At 38.8% G+C, this 16,530-nt stretch overlaps 1 non-coding gene across 1 annotated transcript; it reads left to right on the top strand.

The window, feature by feature from the left end:
- The first annotated feature begins 4,963 nt into the window (after window positions 1-4,963).
- Window positions 4,964-5,069, top strand: LOC148094406 (U6 spliceosomal RNA). The gene has a single exon (XR_015716288.1). It is a non-coding gene; the product is annotated as a U6 spliceosomal RNA (small nuclear RNA).
- The last annotated feature ends 11,461 nt before the right edge of the window (window positions 5,070-16,530 follow it).

The raw sequence follows: 16,530 nt of genomic DNA, 5'->3' as shown, positions 1-16,530 counted from the left end.
CTGATTCTATGCTGCCCACTCAGACTTTTCTGAGACCTTACATGTTATCTGTCTCAGGAGCTGTGTCATCATTCTAAGACCTCTAAAATTTTGAGCTTTATAAGTCATCTGGCTCCCAAGGTCTCATAGAAAGAAGTCTGGGTATGAATGAGGTTCTCCATCAGGAAAATTATTTCAGTTTAATAATTGAAGAAACAAGATAAATAAGTATTCCCAAATTATTTTTTTAAATAGTTATCACAACCAAAAGGTTAAATAGACGAATCTACCATTTTACTTGAACACTCCTATCCCAGGAATCAGTCATAGGAGATGGAAAATCAGCAAAGATTTAGAATATCTGAACAATATCTACCAACTTGATGTAACTGATATTTACAAAACAGCCCACAAAGAGCAAAATTTACATTATTTTCAAGGGTACATGCAACATTGGTTAAATTAGGCCATATTCTAAGCCACAGAACAACCAAAGCAAATTTAAAATAATTGATATCATCCAAAATATTTTCTCTGAAAAATGAACAAATAAAACAGAAGGTATCTGAGATGTTCACAAATATTTAGAAATTTAAAAATATAATTCTGAATAACCAATCCATGTATCAAAGAGGAAGACACAAGAAATTTTAAAAAAATTTTGTGTTGGATAGAAATGGAAACACACATCACAAGCAAGTCTAGGATATCTGCTCTCATCACTCTTAGTATTGTGGTTAAGGTCTTAGTGCAATAAGGCAAGAAAAAGTTACAAAAGTCAAATAGTTTGGAGAGAAAGTAACAAAATTATTTTAAACAACTGACTGGCTACATAGTACTTACCAAAGAATCTAAAAATTCTTATAGAACTAATAAATAAGTTTATGAAGTCATAGAAAAGAAGGTCAATATAAAAAAAATATTTTCCATATGCAAATAATAAGCAATTAAAAAAATAAAACACAGTACCATTTATTGTAAGTGGCACCAAAATCTTTGAAACTTAGGTAATAATCCCAGAAAGCATGCATTCGACCTCTATGTTGAGAATTGACTGACTACATGAAGAGATGCCATGTTTATGGATTGGAAGACTCGATATTCTTAAAATGTTAATTCTCCTAAGATTATTTTATTGATTCAAAGTAATACCAATCAAAATCCCAACGGGATTGTTGACTAGATGGTAAGAGGCTAAATGTATATGGAAAAAAAAAAATTAAAATAGTCATAAGAATTTTGAAAAACAAGAAATATGTAGAACTGTTAGTATTTTAAGACACAATATTTAAGCCACAATCATTAGGAAAGTGGGATATTGTGATATCGATAAAAGTAGAGACACAAAGATCAACTAAAAAATGGTTATATGTGTGTGTTTACACATTTATTCATTTACGACACAGAAATTTAATCAAGGATACAGTTTTCAACAGTGTGCAATAACTGAACAATCACATGCAAAAAAAATGAGCTTTAACTCATATCTTCTACACTGTTAAAAAATGACAAAGACTAATAAACCTTTAAAACTTTGAAAAGAAAATGTAAGATAAAATTTTTATGACCTTGGATTTGGCAGAGACTTTTGTAATATAACACAAAAAAGCATGTCCCATATCTGAAAAATATTAATAAGTTAATGAAAGTCATTTGGTCTCGCAATGGTGTGCTGCTTTGAAACCAACTCAACAACTTGTGTTATTGTTGGCTGTGGAGTGTGTCCACATTTCCTGCCCATCCTGGGGAGCTTGGAAATGTATCCTATGCTCTGATAATTTGTTTAACTTCTTTCTGGAAGCGAGCGTGCTATTTAGCAAATTGTTGGTGTAGCCACAGAATGGCAAAAGACTGGAAGAACTAAAGCAGTTCCCCAATGTTCCTAATTAAGAAATGCAAGAGGTCCGGCAGGCGTGGCTCAGCAGTTGGGCATCGACCTAGGATGCAGGAGATCAGGTTCAATTCCCGGTCAGGGCACATGCCAGAGTTTCAGGCTAGATCCCCAGCAGTGGATGTGCAGGAGGCAGCGGATCAATGACTCTCTCATCATCGATGTTTCAATCTCTCTCTCCCTCTCCCTTCCTCTCTCTGAAATCAATAAAATATATTTTTTTAAAAATTCAAGAGGAGCCCTGGCCAGTTGGTTCAGTTAGAGTGTCATTTCGTACACCAAAAGGTTGTGGGTTCGATTTCAAGTCAGGGCACATACCTAGGTTGCAGGTTCAATCCCTGGTCTGGGTGGGTACAGGAGGCAACCGATCCATGGTTCTCTCTCTCTCCCTTCCTCTCTCTCTTAAAAAAAAATCAATAAAAACATATCCTTGGGTGACGATTAAAGAAAATCCAAGAATATCAAGAATATTTACTAAGTACATTTATACCTATTTGTTTACTTTAGAATTGAAGCTGACAACTAACAGTAAACACGTTCAGGTCTTAGATCACAGAGCATAGAGATGTAGGTATAGGCTTTAATTAAATGTTTCAATTACTTCGGTTGTCATGTAGCTTAGTCAAAGATGATAAAGTGTGTTAGTCGTGTCCTAGAGGCCTTCCTGTAAAGCACGTTCTAGGAAAAATGTTTACAAGTACACTTCGCTTGAAATAACAGAAAAACACAGCGAGTTAAGCACAAAGCAATGATAGTTTAAACAGCAGCAATGGCCACAGAGTTTAGTTTCTGCCTTTTTGCTTTAAAGATAATGTTCCAAGATGTCTTGCAGAAACTTGGTTCTTCAACCTGGTTAAATCACCTGACCACAGGGACAAAGGCATCAAACAAGATGACAACAGGAACTGGATTAATCGGACTCAGGAAAACCGCTGAAGCTTGCACAAGAACTAACCAGTCAGCTTCATCCTTGACCCCTAACCTCTAACCCTCAACCTCAGCCTTCAAAAACCCTTGATCAAAAGCCATCAGAGTTTGGGTTTAAAGCAATAGCTTCCCACCTTGTTCTCTCGGCTCGGTGCCCTGCCAATAACTGATTGCAATTTCTCTACTGCAGAACTTGGCGTTCCACACTGGCTTTGCTGTGAGTCGAGGGGGCGGTCCCCCTTGTTCCTTAACAGGATGCATTCTCATACAGCTAACATCCTATCATCACTCTCATCACAGTTACATGAAAACCCGCAAGTCTTTTTCTTACAACCTATGAATAATTACTTGCTGATTGGAATCTCAACATATGTAGTCAATTGAGCAGTCATTTGGGAAGTTATGTAGCACTGGAAAAAATATGTAATATTCTAATGTGAATATACTCACTACAGTGCCTTAAAGAATTTCAGCTACATCCTCCCAACAGCCCCCCTTTTTTGTATAAAATAAATGATTTCTCTCTATACAGATAGGAACATCAATAAATTCAATATACACAAGAAAATGCAGAGAATTGAGGGGCATTTGCTAGAATGGGTAAATTGTTATATGGAAAAAGTGATGAGGGAGGGTTCACAGGGAGAAGGAGCCAGGCTAGGACGCCTGGACCATATGCTTTGAAGTCATCAGCAGATATTTGTGATAATAGATGGCAGCCATAAAGAGTTCTTGAAATTATAGGCAGGACTAATAACACTGCTCATTTTTGAAATGAAAAGAAAAGCTCTATCTTTTTAATCACTAACTGGTCAGCTTAAAATTTTAATAGTTGGGGAGAAATTGGAACAAACTGTCGAGTAATCAATTTGCAGTCTCCAGGATGAGAACAAGGTGGTGGAGGACAGGCAGATGTACCCTTGCCAAGGAGAAAGGAGACTGTATTTAGTGGGCGGGTGGGCAATTATGAGGAGGTCAGGAGATAACACAGGCAGGGCTAGCTCAGGGGAGGGCTGAGCCCACCTCTGATTCTCTGAAAGTCATCATTCACAATGCACGAAATACAACTCAACATTCCCAAGCACTCCAGGAGACTCAAATTAGTGGGTTAAGTGATTGATTTAAATTTCCATTATAAAAAAAAGTAGCCAAGCCCTGCCAGCGTGGCTCAGTTGGTTAGGTGTCGTCTCATGCACCAAGAGGTCACTGGTTCAATTCTTGGTAGAGCACATTCCCGGTTTTGGGCTTGATCCCCAGCAGGGAGCATGCAGGTGGCACCTGTTTCTCTCTCATTGGATGTTTCAATCTCTCTCTCCCTCTCCCTTCCTCTCTCTCGAAAAAAATCAATAAAAATAAAAAAACACACATTTTAAAATAAAAAACATGAAAAAAAGGATGTTCTGTCTAATTTACAAAAATATATTGTATTATGTCTGTAAATATACAGTTCTAAGTCCTGGTCATTTTCCTAAATCTCCAGGAAATATAGCATGCCTTGATTCAGGCTATGTAAGACGTAGTAAAAGTAAATTAAGATGACTAAAGTCTTCTTATATTAAGTATAAGAGAAATAGTGACAATTTATTATTAATTTCCAAGGGTGTAATTGTCAGGTGACTTAGGTAAATAAGATATTTAGATCTTAACAAAAAGGATAACTTCCAACAAATTATAAGAAATAAATTAACTTAATAAAATATGAATAAAATTACATGTAATATTATTAGTATTGTTTTTATTTCATATTACTGTTTTTTTGGTAACTCATCTCAGTCTGCACTGACTTAAGATCATTTTTGCAAAACATTGCAGAAAAAGTCTTAAATAATATTGTGAAGTATTTGCCTACGAGACCTTCCAAATACTTAAATTCATGATCAGGAAAAGATTTTAAGGGCTTCAGGAATGTCCCTGAACCACATCATCATTTCATCTGTGTCGTGCATCTTTTAGCGACCACATCATTTCTGCTTCAGATCATGTTTATATCCATATGTTCTAACATTTAATAAAACAGATAATTTAACCATTTTAAAAGGCTACAAAAAACCCATACAAGGTTAAAATGATAACTGAGCCATACACAGTAATACAGAAATGCAAGTAAAAGTAAACCTGTGGAAATGTTTGTACTTGCTAAATTAGTATTTTAAATTACAACACAGAATGATTGCTTGAGAACATATGTACTAAAATTGGAATGATACAGAGAAGATTAGCATGGCCCCTGCACAAAAACGACACGTACATTCGTGAAGCGTTCCATATTTAACAAAATAAAATAAAATAAAAGTAAATTACAACACACAAGAATGGCAGGTTAAGGGGGTACTGAATTACGCATAAACTATTGAGAGCTTTCTAAATCAGTGTTCATGTAAGAACCATCCAAACCAGTAGAGAATTTTTTATAAGAGTTTATTAAACCAAAACTGAGGACAATTGCCAGGAAGCAAGGTCTCAAATGCTCTGGAGAGTGAAAGTTTTACATTTGTAATTAAGGAGGGAAAGTAAGGAAGACTATAGGGAGGTGGGAGAAAGTGAGGACTGGATTACAGGACAGTTAAGTTTATGTGGTCTCTCTCTTTTTTTTTTAAATGTATCTTTACTGATTTCAGAGAGAGGAAAAGAGAGGGAGAGAGAGAGAAACACCAATGATGAGAGAGTCATTGATCGGCTGCCTCCTGCATGCCCTCAACTGGGGGTCGAGCCCACAACCCCGGTGTGTGCCGACCAGGAATCGAACCCCGACCTCCTGGATCCTTGGTCAATGGTCAACAACTGAGCCATGCCTGGCTGGACAGTTTATGTGGTCTCTTGAGGGTTGATACGCTTATTTCAAAGGTATGTTAACCAAGATGCACAGAAACAATGGACAGAGCTTGTTAAAGCAAAGATAAACCCTTTACTAAAGAAGTTACATGCCTGGGGTGTGCCTACTCGCCAGGACCTGCCCAGTTAGGAATTTATGATAAGATCCCCTGTGAGGTTACTTACCACAGAACCCTATTTTCCTTTTTCATTCATAAAAGAAGTATCTCATATCATAGCAACCATAAAGGTACACAGATGCTGGATGTATTAATCTCTCTCCTAGAATTTATCTTAAGAAAATACCACCATAGAAGTAATAGTGAGCCTTTGTATTTATTATAAAAGCAGTTACCTGGGCCAGGTGTACTGTACACTTTGAAGGGAAATGGTTCAGTGAATTTTATCAACTCAGTAGGATATCTGGCAAGCACAAAATTAAGCATTATGAAGACTGAAGCAAAATAATAATTTTTAAAATGGGTAAATATCAAAGTGGTATGGAATAGTGGAAACAACTCTAGGAATTAGAAGACCCGAAATACAGATCTTAGAGTGCCTCCAGTGTATTGTGCATTTTAAGAGGCCCTCTCCTTGGTCAAATTCTGGTCAGGCTCCTCGCCCTCTTTCTGAGTAGGCCTCAGACTTGGGCCCTGAACTGGCCGGCCTACCTGAGCAAAAATCCTTCCAACTGAGTTCAGGGAGAATCTGAACCCTTGACATCTGATCACTGTCCTCATCTCCCACCCTTGACCTCTAAGTTGTTGGCTCACCCTGAACAAGAATCCTAATAGGCCAGAGGTGCAGACTCTCTTTCCACCCTCATTCCCCAATCTGATGTCTCTTAATAATTTTCCATCCAGGGACCGCTCTCTGCACCCGGCTATGTTAACAGCATAGTAAGAAGCTAGGAGAATTCCAGGACAAGCGGAATAGGGAAACTGAGACAGATAGTTAAACAGCAGTTTGAAGTCACCTGGTAAATCCTATCTTCCCTAAACCAAGGACACTTGAGAGTAAGTGATTTGTGTTAGATGGGCCAGGTACAGAAATTAGGGTGCAGAAATTCACCAGGGCAGGAAGTCCTTGATGCTTAGCAAGGGGCAAAACTGTGAAAACAAGAACTTTGTCCCCAGGGTAATCTATCTTCCTCTAGCATATAGCTGGTCATGCAGTTTAGACCCCCTGAGCATTTCCTCCCTAAGGATAATATCTAGGCTTCAGCTCCAGGCTCAGATAAGCAGCAAACCAGACAAGTGACACCAGTGGCTGCCTCAGGACCAGCTACATTGACTAATTACCCCCTGCCTTGGTGCTAACCAATCAGTGAAGACCATGATGGTGAAAGAACATACCTGGAAAGCTGATGAATATTCCATTGAGACCCTCTCCTAAATCTCCCCTAAGATTTCTACCTTCAAGAAAGAGACAAAGACGCTCAGGACAAAGGACCCAGCACATGCTGTCCCCTTCCAGAGGAGCAAGCCAGCACCATCTCCTTTCCCCTTCTCCCATCCAAGGGGACCCCAGGAGACTTGCAACCAGGGTAGCGATGGGCAGGGGCAGTTCGTCCCAGGCTTACCCCCTGAACCTGTCTCCAAGGCCCCCGTTCTGTCTCTGACTTCTCAGTGAGCCAAAGCAGCCCAGCCTAGGCTCTCCTGTTGCTTTCTCTTGTTTCACTGTCCTAAGCATATTTTTGCTGTGGCCAATAAATTCTTGCTTTCTTTTCTATACTTTGTGTCTTGATTGAAATCTTTCCCTCAAGAAGATAAGAACTGAGGTCTCCTCATCTTCTCCCCAATAACAGCTATAAATACCCAGCCGTCTTTGCTGTATTTGGAATGGAGCTCAGTATTCCACAGACTCTTCCTCTGTTGGAACAGAACTGAATAAAATCTGCCTTTACTGTCTTTAACTGGCATCATTCACAGTATGTCCTCCAACTTCTTGTAAAATGAGGTAATTCAAACAGTCTTTACCATTCATGCCCCAGCTTCCTGGCCTCCAGCAACATAATTCCTCTCTTAAAATCTCATCTCTGAGGGGTGGGGAGAGGCCTGCATATGGAGCCACTAGACTTGGAGAAGGTGTTACATCCTGGTGGATTTGATCAAAGCCTGAAGTAAAACCACAGAACTGATCTGCTCATTGACAATGTGAAATATAATTGTCTTAGAAACAGCATGTTAACTTGCATGCCTTGTCCTTGGAGAAAAGCTACATTGAAAGTCAAATTACAGGATGATTTCTTCCTAAGCATGATATCTGAGCAAAGGGAGTTAATTATGTGGTTTGAAGTTTTAATAGCTTGAGGTTTTGTTAGGCTGATGCCTTTCTCCACACTGGTTGAATATATACTACACAAACGCTTAGTTTCTTTGCAAGGCGGAACCCAGACAACTTGAATGGACACAGTTTACATAAGCTAATTCTTATTGACACATTATCTTTCTTTTGATATGCTAATCCTTTTAATCAGATTATAGTCAATTGGGTTTTGCTGAGGGCGTACTTGACTGTTAAGGTGACTTTGCATATCCCTGCCAATGGGACCCAGACTGTAGGATCTCTAGGCCAGATGCGAGTTTCTATAGTGCTTGCTGCACATGCATATCGCAGCACTGCTTCTCCAGCATGTTTTACAGTGCTGACATTTGGAAAGGGAAACTCCTGCTTGAAGCTCAGCTTTGCCACATACTACGGTGTAGACAAGCCTCACTGACACTGTGGAGGTCACATAAGACCGAATATTTGAGAGAGCTCTGAAAACTGTAAAGGGCTATAGAACATATGTGGTTTGAGCCCCTTGATTCGGTGTCTGTAGTGATAAGGAATCTAGCACCATTTTAGATGAGCCCCCCCATTTTGAGTTTTTGCTTGCCCAGCCCAATGCATATCCTGCTTCTGTAACTCCGCCCACTGTTTTTGAGCCACAGGCAAGTCCTCTAAAGCTACCTGGGCCCAGAATTTGGAGACTGCCTCCTCTGGGTCCACATGCGTGAAATAAAGGTATCACTTCGCCTCCTCTGGTGTTCCATCTGAGTTTTTCCATAACAATAGCATCTGAGAAGGCCTGGAGGTGCAGTCCATTGCCAGAAAGAGAGCCTTACTCATCCCAGGTGTGCATCAGAGTCCTGAGGAGAGGGTAAAACACTTGTTTACTTTCCCCTTGAGCCATGTATTAATTGAAGTCCCCCTACATAGGAATCAAATTCCCCCTCCTTTTCTCTGTTTTCCTCTTTCCCTGAGTCATTCCTTTTTTTTCTCTCCTCTCTGCTTAACTCCCAGTGTGCCAGGGGACTGGGAGTAGATGGCTCAGATTGTAAAATTCTCTGTGTCCCCCAAAATTTAGAATCTTAAGAATGGGCTTAATAAGACAAGGACTAAGTTCTGTTTTTTTGTTTGTTTGTTTGCTTTTTTCTCACTAAGTATTGAGCAGCCATAGCATCGCTTTAGCAATGCTGTATGTTTCATCTTATCCTATCCCATCTCCCCTACAGGAGAAGTCTGCAGGACACCTCCAACTGTGGATTACACTACACAGCAAACACCCTCACTAACCGCAGCCCCAGGAACTGGCCTAAATGGTTACAAGCTGGGTGCCTAATTATGAAGGCACTTCCTTTACGGGCATTAGGAAGGAAACTCCTTCAACCACACGTGAATTTACAGGTAAAAATTACCAGCTTCCAGAACCCTGAGCAATAAATGTCTGTTCTGTATAAGCTCCCTCCCCCCACCGTCTGTGGTACTTGGTTGTAGAACCTAAGGTTGAGAACCAGGCATCAAAGACTCACTTATTCAACCAAATGTGGAGTTGAAGTGCCGCCCTGGGCCTTTCTGTAGGTGTGTGTATATGTCTGTGTGCACACAGTGCTGTGTATTTACAGTAAAACATTTCAAGATGTGTTAGAGGTTGCTGCAGAAGAGAAGGAGGAGCAGGAGGAGAAAGAAAATCATAGGAAGACAATGAGACTATCGAGAACTTCTCTTCCGTGGCCTAGAGATCATAAATCAATTTGCATCATGGACTTTTCTTCCTTCCAAAGCTTCCCCTGAATTTAATATGCAACATGGCATGATGCTTGTCCCTGAATCTCAGACACAGACATTTAATTTGGTAATAATGTGCAAGCTTTCCTCCGCCCTGCCAATATTTCATTCCCATGGAAGGGTTTCCTCCTGAGCTGCTCTTGGCTGCAAATGAGTGAGCAAGTGAAATAAAGGAATAAAGGAAGGCAATCGACTATTCAGGCAGGAGAAGCAGTGCCAAGGTGGAGAGACAGACGCCTTCAGTACCCAGGGACGTGAAATAACCCATCACCTGCTCAGCCCAATCAATAAACACCAGAAAACCTCAAATGAAGAAAAATCACCGCTCAAGAGACAAATATTTCTGGCTCTAATATACTATGGGTTAAGCCAGAGTTTGTACATGTGATCTCTCCTTGCAAGTTAAGTTACAGATAATCAGAAATGTGTTTTTCTATCTCTAATATTTACACATGGAAACAATCTGAAACCCTGTAGCTTACCTTTGAAAAGTTAACGGACATGCTTTTAACACTTAGCCTCCATGATTGGGAACATTTTGCTATGAACGGCTTAAGAGGAAATAGACAACATTGCAACTAATAGTGTTTATCAGCTTAACTAGAATATTTAATGATCACAGAGTTTTTTGCAGAAATTTATAGTAGGATACTATAAATTATTGGGATCTCACCTAATCTTTGGATCTCACCTGTCCTGCTGGCATTGTGAGGGTGATACATAGTACAGTTGATATGTGGGGTGTATGGCAACTGTGGACTCACTGAGAAGCCGTCAGCACTGCCCCCCTTGCGTCTTTGGAAAGATGATTTCGAGAAAATGCTACCTATGAGAAATAACACACAAACATTTGACATACAAGTTTTTGGGTTTTTTTTAACCCTACCAAACTTATATTAAGGGAGCTATTATAACCCCACAAAAGATGGATTGGGTCCATAGATGACAGTGTGAGACAGTGTCCAGCATCTTATCCCACACTGGACTTTTATTATGGGAACTACTCCTATATTCCCTATAATGGAAACTATTAGGGGGTTCCTAAATATTTGCAAAAATATTTCAATTTATTTTATTTCATTCATTCTCAGGGCAGGATGTATATATCAAACTATGTTTATAGAAAACAGTATAACTTTTAAAATTAACATCTGAAACAAACAACAGTAGATGAAGAACTGTAAGATTTGGGTGAAGTATCACTCAAATAAACTGAAACACCAAGAAAGGGCATATTTACTGCAAGTCATTTTGCTGATTTAACTGTTCCCATTTTGGAGTAGAGAACTCTTTACCAGGTACTAAAATCCAGCCATTTCTTTATGCTCCCCTAGGGTGCTCTTTCTATAATATTAACCCACCGATCAGTACTTAGATTGAAATTTTTGAAATGAAAGATGGCCCTTTACCAGGCTAGCACCAAATGAACTAAGATTGCAGGCTATAATGTCTTTTAAACAAAATTGCAGTGTAAGCCACAAAATTTGTAGCATTCATGGTTATGAGGAGAAATGACTAGTTAGCTTGTTCAAAGACTGGCAATTTGACACAATGCAAATATTTTTTCATATGCTTTTTAGCCCACTGCCTATATTTCTCACATATTACCTTATAGTGAGTACAAACAGGGAACCTAATGATGCTTCAATGGGAGCTGGAAGTGATGGGCAATCACTGTCAGGTCAGTCATACTTAACGCCAATTAAGGGTAACGAAAATGTATCCACAGGAGAAAGAGGAAAGCACCCTCTATGAATGTCAGGAAATCTGACAAGTGCTTTCAAGTTGAGAAACGAGGGGCAAGAATTACACATAAAGCCATGGCACTCAAGTCCTTGGTTCAGCTTTTGGACAATGATCCGGGGAGTGCTTATCACCATTACTATTTACTTGTGTTTCAGAAGTTTTTAGAGTGAGGTGTAGGTGTTGTCGTCATGAAACCTGATCTGTGGGAAAGTGTATGCAGATTATCTAATTCCACAGAAAGGTAAACTGTAAAATTCACAGATGCCACATGGGTCCAAAATTAATACTCTCAATAAGAACAAAAGAACAAGAGCAAGATTTATCTAGAGACTTAAAACCTAAAATTAGAGAGCACAAGACATAAAAGTGTAATCCTGAGAAGCGTCTCCATCCAGAATGAGTTACCTTGACCTGGCTTCTCTGCGTGAGACAGTGTCTACCTGTACAAGGGTTATGTTAAGGCTAAGTGTTCCCGGTGCACAAATGCCCAGCCTTGGAATGTAAAAATTCATGAAGTTGCTAGGCTGGAAATTCCGGGGAGAAAAGAGTTTTTGTCTGTTTTGTCCAGGACAAGATACTAAATTCTAGAAGTTTCTGCTACCATCTGCTTCCAGTAGGGACATGTTGAAAGAATGAGTGTCTATGAGACATTAGGGACACAGTTGTTAGGGGAGAGACAGCTTCACAGATGTCCCTGGTACTTCAGTATGAAACACAGTTCTCCTTTGTAGTTCCATAAGGGACACAACTTGATAAAACAAAACCCTCATGGTAAATGGAGGAGTTACACTGATATGATCATTTTACAAAGAATCCTGCATTTAAGGTTCATGAGAGAATAAAATACCAGATCTACAGTTTTCTAGAATTGAGAGCATGTGAAAGCCATGAAGAGTCTACTCAGAGAAGAGACAGCTCAATATACTCCAAATCTATAGAGCATTTCAGGGGACCATGGTTCTGGGTTAAAGCAGACACTTGATTCTCATTACTTTGTGGTAATTTGTGCTCCAAATGACCAGCCCTGATCTAGACAAATATGTTAACTTCAAGTGCTTTAAGAAACTACCTACAAATGCCATTTCTTGCAACCTGGGTGCTAATAAGTATAGTACAACATAGATACGAATATCATGCTTTCTGGCAAGATTGCTGCTGTATGTACATAACTCAGGATTTTGATTAAGAAAACTGTTTGACACTGACAATCTTATCACATACTTTTTTTTTTCAACAAAACTGGAAATTCTAAATAGTAAACTTCTTTGAAGTCAAGATATTTTAATATTCAATATGTATAAACACACTATATGTAAATGTGCAAATAAAAACATTTATCTGTAACAAATATACATATGTGAGTATTCAATGTATTAGCTCTGAATTTAGTAGTAATTAAAGTAAGAATACCAATATCTCTGAAAAAAGAAGAAGAAAAGAATTCCTACTGATTTTCAGAAGAGTTTGTGTGATTTGCTCAAAACCAGAGGTCAGAATCCAGTCTTCTGAGTCTTGGGCCTAAATTTTTATGAAATTTCTTAGAGCTATCTCCAAATAGATGCTGAAATCCTTATAGAAGTATTTATTCTAAACACCGTTCCTTATCTCTTTTTCTCACCACAGTGCAGCATTATTTCTCATAAAAATGATCATAAATGTAAGTATTAAAACAAATTTGGTTTTAAGACTATAAAAAGAGTGAATTATTGTAACCAGTAACATTTATTTATTAAAATTGGTATTTTCATCTTAAAACATGCTAATTTTTGATGTAATAACTGAAAATATGATTTCTTTGAGTTCCAAAATAAAGAATTATATTTCCTTTATGCCCAGTGTAGAAAAGTTGAAAATGGATTACATTTATAATGTCTACAATTTTTGAAATGATATTAAGTCATTTTACCAGGTCAGAAAATTGGTGTATTCCTCTGCTTTTCCTTAGCCTCAATCATGAAAAATAGGAATTCTGATATATTCCGTTCTCATCCCTAGCACCATTATTCTGCTTGACTGTGGTGAAAATATCTTATTCTAGCAGAATACTGTGGGTTTTGCCAGTGGGTTCCAATAAGTCAAGGCATTCACAGCAATGCATAAGTAAGTCTCAGTGCTGCAACTGGATTTAACTCACTCTACCTAAGCAGGATGAAATTCTAAAGCCAAGTTGATGGCATCATTATGTAACTGTCAACTGTGTCCAGGAACAGGAAAGTCATCCAGTGGGCAGGACTGTAATAAGTGTTTCCAATTAATGTTATATATTTAGTAATGACTTGAAAGGTCTGCTTTGTTCTTCTTAATATTGAACATGGTCCAGGTCACACTGATGACCAATAAAAATCAACAAACTTGGAATTCTAATGTCAAACGATGTTAGACACACACTCTGTTTTTGAGTTGGGATACAAATATGCATTATTTAATAAATTAATTTTTACATAAAAAGAACCCAGGATTTGGAATCAGGCTCCGTATGTTTTAGACCCAACTCTGACACTATATATTCATTGACAACTGATTTACACTTCTTGACCTTGTTTCTCATTTTAATAATTTCTGCCTTGAAGAACATTTGTGAGACCCAACTGAAATAATTTTCATCTGTTATACAAATGAAAATTATTTTTTTATTATTAGCAGCAAGAATTGCAGACAAGAGGGAAATATTTCTCATTTCAGTTCCCTGTAGATAAAGGACACAGGCATCTTTCACTTAAGTTGTAAATAAAGGTGCATGTTTCAATTCTTTATTGTATTCTCAACAAGTTAGATTCTATACCAAAGTCCTTCTGTTCTCCAACATAAACTTGACTTCTGTTGCTCCAAGAAATGAAGACATAGGTGTCACTTGCCATGAGTAGAGAAAATGACAGAGCCAATTGCATCCCACTCCTATTTGGTTTACTGACCCTTCCAGTCTAAAGAATTTTTATCTTGAAAAAGGTTGGCATATTTTTAGAAAAGCTTTATATGTTACAGAATGACAGCAGATCAGAGTAATTTCTCAGGAGGTACGTCGTCATAGATTCAGCTGCATGTTACAGAAAACCCGAAGCACCGTATTTTCTCTTTCCCATATGAGAAGTCAAGGAGACCAGCCTGGAGAGAATGACAGTACAGTGATGTGCCAAGGATCCTCCCTGAGCTCCGTATCATTACATCCAGTGTTTAGCTGGAGCCCTCGGGAGCCAACATCAGCTTTAGGCCTGTGTGCATGTGTGTGAAGCTGACCCTGCTCACTAGGGTGTAAACACGCTCTTGCTCTTATGCCTCCCACATGGGAAACACAAACCAACAAACTAACAGAAGATCTTTTGATAACTGATAAATCTTCAGCAATTATATTCATTTTAATGCAGTAGAATGTTAGAGAGGCAAAGAAGGGTATATCCTGGCCCCCATTCATTGCTTAAAGGAGTTGCTCTCATATCAGAAAGTGCTAAGAGCACTTCAAAGTTCAGAGGGCAGGTGAAGCAGCAACTACTACAGGAGAATCAAAGGAGGCGGCCAGAGACATAGAAGAAAGTGTGGTATCTAAAAAGCCAACTGACAAGTTATTTAAAGACATGCTCATGTGCCAAGATAAGAACAGGGGGTTGACCACTGGATATGGCCATGGGAAGTGCATTCGTGATACCGAGAAGAGCAAACTTGATGCTGTGATTTGGACAAAATCCTGATGTCAATGGGCTTAACAGAAAATGGGGGGTGGAGGGAAGAAATCAGAGGTTAGACATAGAGGAAACTTTTCAAAGAATATTGTTGTAAGATAGAAGGGAAACTACACAGTAGCTGCAGGGGAAGTGGTATCAAAAGATCTTCTGTTAGTTTGTTGGTTTGTTTCCCATGTGGGAGGCATAAGAGCAAGAGGGTGTTTACACCCTAGTGAGCAGGATCAGCTTCACACACATGCACACAGGCCCAAAGCTGATGTCATGAATTCTTAATAATTTTATCCTTGAATCTGTGTTTAGCAAGTGAAGTCCTGTGGGATGATGGGACATGCTTGAAATCTGAGGAGATACATGCTCTGGGGAGGTGTCTGCTGCCCTCCCTAGCCTTCTCATGCCATTCAGGGTTCATGATGCCCAGGAGCGCAGAATCCAGGTGGATCCACAACACCTAGGAGTTGTGCAAGATTCAAAGGGTGGACACTGTAAGAATGTCACATCTATGGCTAAGTTGAGTGGCTGTAAGACAGCCCTAGAGCCCATGCTTTTCTTTAGAACAGAGCAGGCTCTGAATGCAGAAGGAACATAACAACATTCTAAGAAACACAAGCAGCCCAGAAATCATTCCGGTCCCTTCTTGCTCCTGTTCCTACCCTGTATCCACCAACCACTTAAGCTGAAAATAAGGACAATAAAGGAAAGGGAAGAATAGGGCAGCCCATAGTCACTCTACCTTTCAGTCCTTCCTTTCTCAACAGTGAGGACAAATTTGGGAGCTTTGGTACAACATGACCACCAAGAAATGAAATACAAAGAACTGAGTTTGTTTTGCATATCATCTTTACTATGCTATTAATAATGGGATGCATATTCTCACCCATATTATGAAATGCAAAATTTAACCAAGTGGTGCGTAACCTGATAGAGGGTAAAGCACTTGGGTCTTATCTATAGGTGTCAAAATAATCATTTCTGCTTTCCTAGGAGATAGCAATATAAATGAATTTGAGAAGAACATTACATTACATGTGGTAAGATTTCCTTGACAAACTGCTGGGCAGTATTTTATGTGGACATTAATAAAATGATGATTTTGAAGCACAAGATGTTTTATATGAACTATTTAACACTTATCTTTTCAAGTCTTTTTTTATCAACTATATCTTTTCTATCAAATTATTTCATGTTGTCCTAGAACAACTCTGACAATGGATCCAGGCAAAAAAACCCAGCCTAGTTAATTTTTTTTTTTTTTTTTTTTTAGCAGAAACAGTGCTTTTATAAGAATGTAGGCAAGATAAAACCACACCTGCAAAACAATTGATACATCCTTTGTTGAGTGATCAATGTTTGTTTCTTTATCAACAGAAGTCTAGTCTTGCTTTATCATTCCCAGCCCCTGGTCAAAAAATATTAAGATATACAACCACCAATTGCCCCACAGTGAGA

This window comes from Miniopterus natalensis, chromosome 1 (genome assembly GCF_054644295.1).
Source record: "Miniopterus natalensis isolate mMinNat1 chromosome 1, mMinNat1.hap1, whole genome shotgun sequence".
NCBI lineage: Eukaryota > Metazoa > Chordata > Mammalia > Chiroptera > Miniopteridae > Miniopterus > Miniopterus natalensis.
This window is presented reverse-complemented; position numbering and strand designations above follow the sequence as displayed.